General features: G+C 38.4%; 1 long non-coding RNA gene across 1 annotated transcript; it reads left to right on the top strand.

Moving 5' to 3' along the window:
- Positions 1 to 2905: 2905 nt before the first annotated feature.
- Positions 2906 to 8832, top strand: LOC126499677 (uncharacterized). The gene is made up of 3 exons (XR_007591154.1): positions 2906 to 3077; positions 5343 to 5513; positions 7801 to 8832. It is a non-coding gene; the product is annotated as an uncharacterized lncRNA (long non-coding RNA).
- Positions 8833 to 12383: the final 3551 nt, after the last annotated feature.

Raw genomic sequence — 12383 nt, 5'->3', positions numbered from 1 at the left:
GCTCAGAAGTGGACGTGTTCATCGCCTTCCGCTCTATCACATCTTGGGAGAAGGCAACAGCAGGAGGGATCATCTTCTCCCCACCTCCGCAGCCTAGATCCCGAGCTGGATAGAAAAGAACTCGGCTTTTGTGAAACACAGAAGTGACAAAACACACTAAATTGCATTTCCAGTTAGACACTTGGATCAAGCAGGAAGGCAGAAATGGACAAAATCAAGACATGTAATCATCATCATCGTAATGTCTTTTTTTTTCTCCGCCGTGCTTTTCTTTTCCTCATTTCTCCATATTTTATTTTTCCCGTGACTTCTATACATCTCTTCTATACTTTGGAGAGGCTGTAGACAGGACCTGTGTGATACAATGGGTACCAGAGTTTATGATACTTCTAGGCGATTTTGAAGTTACCATTTTAAATGATTATCTTTTAAATCCACAGTGACTAGATAGTCCCCTTTAATGTACATTACAAATTTTATTTGGTTTTTGCATGTATTATCTTATCCTAGAAATATTTTTATCTCAGATATTTGAATCAAAAATGTGAGTTTGAGGTGAATTATAAACCTATCATCCAAATACTGTGAAACACATATGCTTTTGTATCAATAGAAAAATATATTAACGAGATGATTAGTTTAAATTGTCAACTTGACACATCTATAATCTCCTTAGGAACAGTATTAATGAGGGATTGTCTGTGGGGCCTTATCTTGATTGTGTTAGCAAAGATGGGTAAGATCCAGTCCACTATGGGTGGCACCATTCCCTAAACAAGGGATTCTAAATTGTAAATGAGTGGAGAACACAAGCTGAGTACTAGCATGCATTAATTCCTTTTTCTTTGGTCTTGACTGTGGATGTAATGTAACGATCTGCTTCAAGTTCCTTGTTGTGATGGACAGTAACCTGGTATTTGGAGCCTCATGAAACCTTCCCCCAACCAAAGATATCACAATGATGATAATTACATGCCTTGATAATTTTTCCTTCTTTGTCTTCTTGCTTTTGTCATGCAATTTCACCACAGCAGTGGGGAATGGAATTAAGGCACTTAATCTCTGAGCTATAGGAAGCATTTATAACTAATTTTTGAAATTGTTTAAAGACTATAAAGACAATATCATATGTCTTTTATGTTCGCATTTATAATGCTGGATTTTGTACATTCATGTGAAAATAGAAAGGATTAAATTAAGGGTTTAGGTATATTCCTGAGGCTTTTAAATAGAATACATTAGTCCTTGAGGGCAGAAGACATTTTGAGCCCTAAATTTCCAGGTTCATAACATAACACCTTGATTAATAGCGTAGCTCACAACAGGGCTTTTTAGCAAATACCATTTCGGGAGGACAGATTAAACTTGGAACCAAAACATTTTTTTCCCTTGGTAGTTAACCTTACTTTATGTTGGTTGTGCTTACCAATGAATATAAAAATGTAATTAATTAAATCACTGTTTCTGAGGAGAACTTTGAAAATAAATATGCGCAAGAATCCACAATTACTCAAAGTTACACAAATGGATTTGTAGGAAAATGTCCAAACAAAAGTCTCCGAAGGAATTTTCCAGCACAATTTTAATTCACACAAACAGGTAAAATGCGCATCATTGGAGAATACATGTCTTCTAATTCTTGCCTTCTTGGAACTACATTTATTTTATATCTCAAAGTTAAATTATCTTATTTTCAGTTAGGGAGTTCTGACATTCCTTTAGCGCAATGACAAAATATATGCATTCCTTTAAGAGCTGGATAAGAAATAAAAATAGAGGAGTACTCTATCATCTCTGATATCATCTATGGCAACAAAAGTTTGGGCAGATATTTAAATAAATATCCTTGAGTTCTGCTGAGATTATAAACTATAGAAAATATTTAAAATTATCTTTTGGAATTTTCCAAGAGAGAAAGTGCTTTCCCACCCTTATCGCATGTAATGTTCAATGTTATCTGGAGTTTGGGGACTAAAATAAAGGAAAAGCACCCAGAGGTCACTTAGGAGCTCAGAATTTGTGTTATGACCAAGCCAGATCTCCTGCTGTTTAAAGGACACGTGTGCCACAGCACTGATTGCTCAGAAAGAGCTAGAAAAGCTTCTTGGCAGGCTTCTTTCTGGCCAGTAGCATCTTCTGTGAAGCCATTCAAGGCATTCTTATAGAGGTAGATCGGACATTTTATTTTCTTTTTATAGAAAGAGAAATTAATTCCCAAAGAAATGGGGAAACTCCATGAAAATTATCCTCACTTTCTGAAGAGAATCTGCCATCTCTTGCTTCTAGATCACTGTCACTTACATAAAGACAAAAGGACAATTTTGATCACTTGATTTTCCAAACACTCTGGCCCAGATTTGTAATCTGTGAGTCCTCAGATCTACGTTCTTGTAGTTTTTATTGCCTAATTGTCAGCCAAGGGCATCTTGAATTAGTTGTATGACAGGACTAAACTTTAAGCTTACCAGTTACCACTTAATTGAAGTGTAGCTTTTACTTTCTTTTTTTTTTTTTTGTTTAAGATTGTTTTTCTCATGACTGGGCTCTAAGAATTTGTGAAAATAGTTTGTAAAGTGATATTTGGAAAGGGCCATGGTGGTGAGGGACACTGGTCGACCTTTCATCAGTATGAAGGAATCAACATTTAGTCAAAAATGTTGGACTGAATCGTCCATTGTCATTTCCTCATTAATGAAGAATTGATTATGATTGCTTTGATTATTTTGTTTAAATAATCAAACTGTTCACTTGATTATTAACAGGAATTGATTAAATTGTTATGCTTTAGCCAGGAAACACGTCTCCCATGCCTGTACTACCTTAAACTCTGTCAAGAGATCAAGTTCACAAGTTCCAGCTGACTTAGAATACAGTGTGTTTGTTTTGTTTCCCCTTCCAGTTCTAACTACAAGTACGGGCCCTGCAGCATCACTAAGGGTACTTACCCATTATGGAGTACTCCTAGAACCCTGCTCCTGTTATTGCAGTATGATCTGGCGTAAGGAACGGGAATGCAGACCACACCTTCATTAGGAAGATCATTTGCTCGGAAAGGAATCTCATAAATCAGATCAAAGGTAGGTCAAGGAATAACGCATCACTCTGATGGCACGGGGTTGTGCAAGTGACTTTATCAGTTGTAGTTGCCAAAGAAATGTACCAAATACTCTTGTCCTCCCTAACCAAGGCATTTTCCAATCTGACCTTTAAAAAAATTGTTTTTCTCCCTTCTCTCTTAGAGCGCACGCCAGTGATATGGGATGCGGTGGTGGGGGGAGGGGAGAAGTGGAGAGAGGGAGAGAGGGAAGGAGAGAGTGGCAGTTTTCACTTTCTACAATATGATAAGATGGTTTATTAAGACAGTGTACCCAACGATTTGGCAGCATTCTATGTGCAACAGAAGGCTAGAATTTGAGAATTTGGATTTTGTTAAAATGACATTATTTTATGTCCCTAAAATAGAGAGTCCAGGTTCTGATATGAGACCTCTGGATTTCACTCTGAAAATTTCATGATAATAGTTACAGGAAGAAAACCTAGATAAAAACATTACTCTAGCCATCGGTAAAACAACTGAAAACTATCTATTTTGGCAGAATGTGTATTTAGCAAATACTATTGAGTTTCTATCACATCAAAATGCAGGGAAGTTCAGCACAAACAATGTCGTCCAAGAAACATAGGCCGTAGCTCAGGGATAGAACACTTGTCTAGCATGCACAAGGACCCAGGTTCAATCCCTGGCCCTACTAAAAAGTAAAATTGTGTTCCTTAAACGAATGTCATATAACATTCTTTTGAACAACACACCCTCAAATTACAAAGCAAGGAAAAACAGCTTCAATGTCAGCCTCCTACAATAAGGTAAGGGGTCGAAGTTTCCCCAGATTCCCCCTCAGTAGTTACTTCAGCTTAAGCACGGCTAGTACTCGTCAGCTCTTGTCCTTGATTTTCTTGTTCTTATTCTGACTCTCTACTTACTTTTATACTAGAACATTTTGGAATTCAAATGTTGCTCAAGTACTTATAAATATACACCTTAATTTTTTATTTTATTATTTTATGTGCATAAGTGTTTGCCTGCATGTATGACTGTGTGCCTGGTACCCATGGAATCCTTTCCCGATGATACGAGGGCATCATATCCCCCTTGGAACTGGAGTTACAGGTGGTTGTGATCCATCATGTGGATGCTGGAAACTGAACTTGAGTTCTCTGGAAGAGCAGAAAGGTGCACTTGACTGCTGAGCCACCTCTCCAGCCCCATAAGTATTGTGCTTTTAAGTAAACATGGAGTGAAATTTGTAGAGCGTTTTTACTAACTATATAAAGTTATGGCAGTACAAACAAACAGATAATTGGTCACTTTTACAGAGAGCTTTAAAAGTCCATGGCTCTGTAGCTTGTCACCCATGGTTACATCCATGAATTTTGATACCTTGTTTTGGGGTTATGAAAAATGACTAGAAGACAGAAAGCAGAAGTTTTGTTCTCATTTCATGGGCAAGAATGTATATTACTCATGGTATAATTGTGACTTTTTCTTAAGTGGATAAGAGTTCATACTCTTATGTATGATAAGAAAAGATAAACACTGTATCTATCTGAGTCTACTAATTTGCAGAGCCTGTTGCCTTCTTCCTTTGGGGAAATACTGGAGCACACATTAATATATGAAGAAACGATATACAAACAGAACATCCGGACAGCACCTAAAGGGGATGCAATGGTCATTTCTCAGTACACCTGTAGATAGTAATGATAGATCTGATCTTGGCGCTTATACCAGTCGAAGCCTGTGGCATATGTGCTTGGCCCAAGGCTGTGTAAGTGTGTGAGCACAGCAAAGGTCACACAATTTGGGGGCCCTTACAGTGTGCTATGGGGATACAATCTCACTGTAGAATCCGTCTGAAAATAACAAAGGTGTTTCACTTGTTCATTTTTACATCTATAATTCTAAATCCTGAGAGATCAGGAGAATACCATGGAAACAAAGGTGACAGTTGTGGTGTGACAAGTCCAGTTGGGGAAACTGATCACTCACGAGCCGCCCATATCAGAAGATGTCTTGGACATGAGCACGTGCCTTGGTTGGCCATGTGGCAAATGGAAGGAGCACTGCCTTTAACAATTAGAGGAGTTAAAGAGGTTCACGCTTCTCCTGAGGGGGCTCTCCCCCAAACAGAGCATCATATGGAACAGTTGTTTGATTAGTATTTGTCTAGGAGTAGTAGGCTTGAAGGTAACTTCACTGTCAGAGAAGTCAAATTATACCAGAAAGCATTGCTTATAGTGGGGGAAGGAAAGGGCTAGAACTGACGTTAAAGTCTGTCCCTTAGGAAGCACAGGACGTATAGCTGTTCTCAGCAGGCAGGAATTTGGAGGATCACGACCGAGTGAAGAATGGAGATTAATGTTAGAGTCTGCAAACTGTGTGCTCTGTTTCAAGTGTGCTGGTGGAGTGACGCCACGTTGCCTGATATGAGACTTAAACAAGATGTACATAGGAGGTAATGGAATTATTTCTCTTGCCACTGTGGCTATTATTCACTTATGCATGCTATCAAATTATGATTTGTGGTTTTAAGATATTTTAGATAACTAAAGCTTATTTTCTAAAGTCACAAAACTTTATATTCAGCAAATGAGGTTACTTTTCAGGGCTCGGCAGTACAACTTGAAAGTTTGTTTCTCATAATATGTTTTATGCAGCATTAAACCAAGATACAAAATTGGAGTCGATGATGAGAAATTGGCACCATAATTTTTAGACAAAAGGCTTGGGAACCGGAACTCTGCTGCCTGTCCTGCTGAGCATTGGGGCACCGCACAGAAGTAAAGTGAATCTCAGAGTAGATAAGTCCAAAGTCTCCTGCGGAGCGTTCCGAGCTCAAACATCAGTTCAGCCCTCCAAAGGAATATTAGGACAAATACAGTTTGTCTCAACACTCAAAATCTTTTTATTATTATTGTTATTGGTTTTTCTGTTAATTTGACAATGTTGTAATTGAACCCAGAATCTTGTATATGTTAGGTGAGTATTCTACCATTGAGTGTGCCCCCAGCCAATCTTTATTTTTTTATAATTTAAAAAAATTTTTATAATTATTTTAAATTGCATGTATGTGTGTTTCTCTGGAAATGTACATGTGAGCACAGGTACCTACAGAGTCTCAAAAAGAGCAGAAGCTCCCCTGGAACTGGAGATACAGGAGGTGTGAGCCCACTGATGTGGGTGCCAGGAACCAACTTCAGGACCTCTGTGAAGGCAGGACACACTGTTAACTTCTGAGCCATCCCCAATTTGTATTTTTTGAAGTTGGGTCTTCTTTTGCCAACGCTGAACGGGGATTGGCTATGTAACTGGCATTGGCATTGAACTCCTGTTCTTTCTGTCCCTGCTTCCTAAGTTCTGGGATCCCTCGTGGTCCATCATGCTGGACATCCCTCTTGATTTTTTAGATGAACCAGCTAGCCACCAACCAGAAATAACTGTCTTTTTCCACACTGAAGATCTTGGTGCCAAGGCAAATGTCTTTACCTAAATATTTACCTTTGTCATTTTGCTTGACTGTTTTTCTGGAATCTTTTTTTTTTTAACCTTTGCCCAGTTACATCGTAATTTTTGTGCCTCAGAAATGAGCCAAAGCCTTTCTCTGTCTTTCCTCAATTTCCCTACCTATAGCCCCACAGTAAGAAGTAAGGTTACTACTAAACAACATTTTATCTAGCTTATTCTTTTAAAATATATTATTTTGGAGGATCTTGTGTTCTAAATTTTATTCCTGCTACAGACGTGATACTTGCTTGGCTTATGTAAGTTTAATCACAAAGGGATGCATGAGAAAGAAAATTAATTTTATTCATCATCCTTCTATTAATTCATTAAAAAATACACAGACAATGATCAAGATGTCTGAAACCAGCAACAACTATTTTTAATTCTCTTTTTAACCCATCTAAAAAAATATAATTAACTCCTCAAGTTTATTTTATGTCAGTTTTTATTACAGAAGTTAGCTTGACTGTTCACAATCTCTCAAAATGAAACATGATGGCTGGGATAATTAATTGTCCTCTTTTTTTGTCCTGTTGGTTTGGTTTCAGAATCACGTGACTCAGTATTAGGGTCAAGAGGATGTTAATAACACACGCCGAATTTTCTGTCAATCATTTGGCAGCTAACATACTTTGTGCTTACTGCATGTCAGCCTCTACTATTAAAAATTACATGTGTTAACTTAGTTTTCACAAGAATTCCATGAGTAGATACTATTATTACTTCTATTTTATTACTGTGATAAAAAAAAGGCACATAAAAACCAACTTGTCCAAGGATGAAAGTCTATAGTCTTTAGCCACATAAGTAGAATAATTTATTAAATTATCTTACAGAAAATTAGTAGTAAGGCTGGCATTTAATGCCAGTCCCTGCATCTGGCATTGCCTGTTGATATACAATTCTTGGAGTTTCTTTTCTCCTCCCTTCCTCCCTCAAATCGAGATCTTACTACCTAGTTCTAGTTGGCCTGTACTTACTCTCAACAAGGCTAACTTTGAACTCACAGAGTCCACTTGCCTCCGTGTCCCAAGTGCTGGGATTAAAAGTGTGCACCATTATGCCTGGCTCCTTGGTATTTGTTAAAATTACATTTATTCACGGGGAGGAAGCAATGCTACGGTGTGAGTGTGGAAGTCAGACAACAACACGCTGAAGTCAGTTCTCTTTATCAGAGGGTGGTGAGGCTTGGCTAGAGGAGACAAGTTATGCTTAGCCATCTTCCATGTTCTTTCTAGGTGTTGTGAACTACGAGTCACTGACTTAAGACAGGACGCATCTGTGAAGGATTTCAAAACGCTCTTTGGCATGTATCATCAGGGAAGGTAATTCCCTAAGGAAAAGGCGAGCTGTTGTCTCTTCGGTTAAGGAGAACTTGAATCATTGCACTTTTAATTATACCTCCCATTTCCAGTTTTGGATGAGGCGGGCGCATACTTTCCTACATTTTAAATGTTAGTGTTGGGCAATGTGAAATTGGTTGACTTTTTTTGTCAAGGGAAAGAGGTACAGTGATGAGTATTATTGTAAGTTCATGTTAGTTCCTTTTCCAAGAACCTAAATTTAACTCCATGGTTTTGGTAAATCTAATAAACGGCATGAGAACAAATGGAGCAAGTTATTCTGGATGTGCACAAGCAAAGCATTTCCACAGAGCGGAAAACACCGCGTTCCCACGCTGGCCTCCAACCCATTCAAGGTACAGAAATGGTAAGTGATCTGCCTTACAACTGAGAAACGTATTCATGGCTTCTTAGAATTATACGTGATGAGATCCAAGTTCAGCCAATGTCATTTATTTTTGCTCATAAAATGTCAAGGGTGGGAGGAAGGAGATAGAGAAATTCAATCAGAGAAATCCAACTCAGAAAATACACATACTGCATTTTCTGAAGGGATACTTAACTACTTAAAGTGCCACTGAATAACGGAGTTTGCATGCTATGTTTTATCAAAATCCATAGAAATAAAGAAAAGACAACGATTGTCAAAAGACCAATCAGATGAAGGGGATAAATGAAAAGTATGAATGTTATGGGTGTTAAAAACTTCTCACTAGATCTCATTTAAGATTTTTGTGTGTTACCAATTAGGTACAGACTTAAATATCCATGCTTTTCTATTTCAGATGCCCTTTCAAAACTTAGCAGTAACAAATCCTACCTTTTTTTTTTTTTAAGCAACTTTAAATTTCTGGATTCATTTTTCCTAAGGAAATTTCCTTACTGGTGTTTGTTATCCTGGCAAGAATATGTAAAAATCATATTATTGATCACTATGAAGGCCCTTGTCCATCCTCCAGCCATCACTTCTGCAATGTTTTGTGTTAATATTATACATCAATCTTTTGATAATTTTTTTTGCTTTTACACTTAAATAAAAGTATATGTTCATCTTTGATCTTTTATGTGTCTCTATGTGGATTTTATGATTATGTTTCTCATTTTTTGTGAGGATTTGTGTTGGAACTTTGATGTAGATTATGTTGACTCTGTAGGTTGATTTTAAAAGGATGGTCATTTTTACAACATTAACCCTTCCAATCCATGTGCAGGATAGAATGTATTTCCATCTTTTGGTAGCTGCTTCAATTTCCTTCGTCAGTGTCTTAAAGTTTGCATTGTATGAATCTTTGGTCATGTTTATTTGATTGTTAAGTGGGCCCAACTCCTGTAATTGGTTAGGTCATCAGCCCAGGGAATAACCTAATACTATTATTTTGCTAACCGGACAAAGCATTAAGTTGCCTTTTAGTCTTTATACACATGGATTAGTGCATCTCTCCACCCCAGTGGTCAACACTGTGACCCACAGCTAGTCAACATTCAGAGAATAAGAAACTGTGTGTAGACATCTACAACATATATATACACCTCCCCCTAGATTCAGAGGTCATTGTAGAAGAGGGAATCAAAGATAATAAGAGTAAGAAATATCAAGTATTTAAATTCCAAGACGCCACTCATCTGTGTCTTCAACCAACCTAGTATGGCAGCATTATAACACCATAACCTCAATTTTTTTTCTTTCCCTAAGCTTTGCTGCAGTGTTATTGAGAAGTATAGGTTGTACTCATTTAACATAAACCAAAGGATGCTTTAGTTACATGTAGTTCTAAAGACATGACCACAATTGAGCTATTATCATAATCATTGAATACTTATCATTTTAATAATGAAATCACTTAAGGTAGATTTTCCTTGAACTCCAGGTATGTAATATATTACTAGAAAGCCATGCTGTACATGTGATCTTATATTGGAAGTTTGTAGTCTCCATTTTCCCATCCTATGGCCTTAAGCAATGGTTGTTTACTCTGTTTTTGTGAGTTTGATGTTGGGTTTCACATGTGAGATAATGTAGAATTAATCTATGTGTTTTCCTGATTTTACATGACAAAATGTTCACAGGAACCACTCATCTGTGGCAAGATATTTTTAAAGGCTAACTGGCATTTCACTGAATTGCCTCTGTGTATATAGTCATACTTCCTTTACATGTAAATATTCTCACATAAGACATTAATTATCACATTTGAACATATCTATATATTTTATCTTTATCTACTTATCCTCTAATACACACATGTTGTTTTCATATTATCTTGTAACTAATACTGTTATGCACTTAAGAATGAAGATACATTTTTGAGATATTAATTCCAATTCCTTTGGATATCTACCCAAAAGTGGAATGGATAGATCAAATGGTATTTTTATTTTCAGGTCTTTTGGGGGAACCTCCACATCTTTTTTCATTAATGACTATACCAGTTCCATCAACAGTGTACAAAGGGTCCCTTTTTTCCATTCTCTTGTAAATATTCATTACAATTATTTGACTATTAGATGATGGTATCCTAAGAAATGTAGAATAAAAAATAACTCATTGTAGATTTAATATGAACTTTTCTTTCNTATATATATCATGTGTGTTTCTATGTGTGGGGCCAATTGTAGGGGCAAGTGCACATCTATGTGCATATTGAGGCTGAGGGTGGACATCAGGAATCTTCTCTGATAGCTGTTTACCTTGTTCATTGAGTCAGGGTTTCTCAGTTGAACAGAGAACTTGATAATAAGAACTTGGGGATTATACAGCTTGCCAATTTGCTCAGGGAAATTCCTGTATCTATCTCCTTTCTGAGCTCAGGAATCACAAGCAAGAGACACGCGCCCAGCAGGTGTTCACGTGCATGCTTACAATCTGGATTCTGGTGTTGTCACACTTGTAAAGCATGTGTTTTACAAGCCAAGAGTCGTGGCTAGGTTTGTGGGTCAACTCGACACAGCTAGAGTTATCAGAGAGGAAGGAGTCTCAGTTGAGGATGTGCCTCAGTGGGATTCTGTTTTTAGGCATTTCTTCAGTTAGTGATCAATTGGGAGCTTAGCACAGTGCTTCACTTGAGGATCCCTGCACCGTGGTGGGTGGTGCCATCCTTAGGCTGGTGGTCCTGGGTTCTATAGAAAGCAGGCTGAACAAGCCATGAGAAGCAAGCCAGTAAGCAGCACTCCTCTATGGCCTCTGCATCAGTTCCTACCTCCGGCATCCTGACCTGTTTGAGTTCCAGTCCTGACTTCTTTCAATAATAAACAACAATATGGAAGGGTAAGACAAATAAACCATTTTTTCTACAATTTGTTTTATGGTCATACTGTTTCACCACAGCAATAGAAACCCTAACTGAGACAAATTGGTACCAGCACATTGACGTATGGCTGTGACAGACCTGACCATGTTCTCGGGGAGACTGCGAAAGGACTTTGGAACTTTGGGTTAGAAGAGCCAGGAAGTGTTAAGAGCTCTGTGAGAACCTGTGAGATAAGAAAGTTGAGAGCAGTGCAGAGGATGGAGGTCTGACTTGCAAAGTTCAGAGGGAACTTTAAGGACTCTGTCAAGGCCATTTGTTATTTTGAATCAAGATTCTGTGGCTCTGGTAGCTGGGGCTGAAGATTCAGCTGTGATGGAACAAGACCCTAGATCTACTGAAGCTAAACCTCTATGTTACCGAACAGCTGATGCGTCTCGGCTAAAGATGAGAAATCAGTGGTGATTAAGAAGATGCTAGCATCACTAAGGTGAAATCTTCCGGGAAGTGTTTCCTGAGAGCACAGAGTTTCTGTGTTCTAGAGGCAGCCATGGCTGTACCTCGTGTTGCCAGCAGGACTTGGTAAAGTGTAAATATCACCCAGGTGGTGCTGGTTTTGAAGGCATGAAGGGGTGATGGAGAACAGCTGAGACTTGGAACTGGGAGAAGCCAGGAGAGGCCACTTGTGAAGGTGCAGCCTCAGTGGCAGTCAAAGGCCCAGGACTGAAGGGGTCATGCCCAGAAGGGGAGGCTTGGCACCATGAAGAGAGTCTATGGGAAGCTATTGGTAAAAGTGCAACCCAGTTGCAGCAAGGGACCCCAGTATTTTGGAGATACCAGAACCATGGGAATGCCACCAAGAACAGTAGCAGCAGTGGAGTGGATCCAGCCAAAGCCAGAAGACAAACTCGGTAAACTGAAGAGGGTAAAGCAGGAGATATGACCCAAGCCCTTTGGAGGAGTCCAGAAGATCACCAGTGAATCTCAGAAAATGGGGCACTGAGTTGCTTATACTGCTGGAGTTTGGTTTTGCTTGGTTGAGTTTGTGACAGTGTTCTTGTTCTTCAATCCTGAAGAAGGTATTGATTTCATTTTGAGTTTTAAAGGAGCCCACAGTCAAAAGACTTGAACTTTTAAAAGACATTGGGTATTTTTTTCTCATCATTTTTTCATTTATTATTTAGTTGAAATTTTACCTACCAATCCCAGTTCCCACTCCCTCCCCTCCACCTG

Source organism: Alexandromys fortis, unplaced genomic scaffold, assembly GCF_014885135.2.
Source record: "Alexandromys fortis isolate MF-2015 unplaced genomic scaffold, M_Fortis_MF-2015_v1.1 scaffold_37, whole genome shotgun sequence".
Classification (NCBI taxonomy): Eukaryota; Metazoa; Chordata; class Mammalia; order Rodentia; family Cricetidae; genus Alexandromys; species Alexandromys fortis.
The sequence above is the reverse complement of the archived record's forward strand: the minus strand, read 5'-3'. Positions and strand labels throughout refer to the sequence as shown.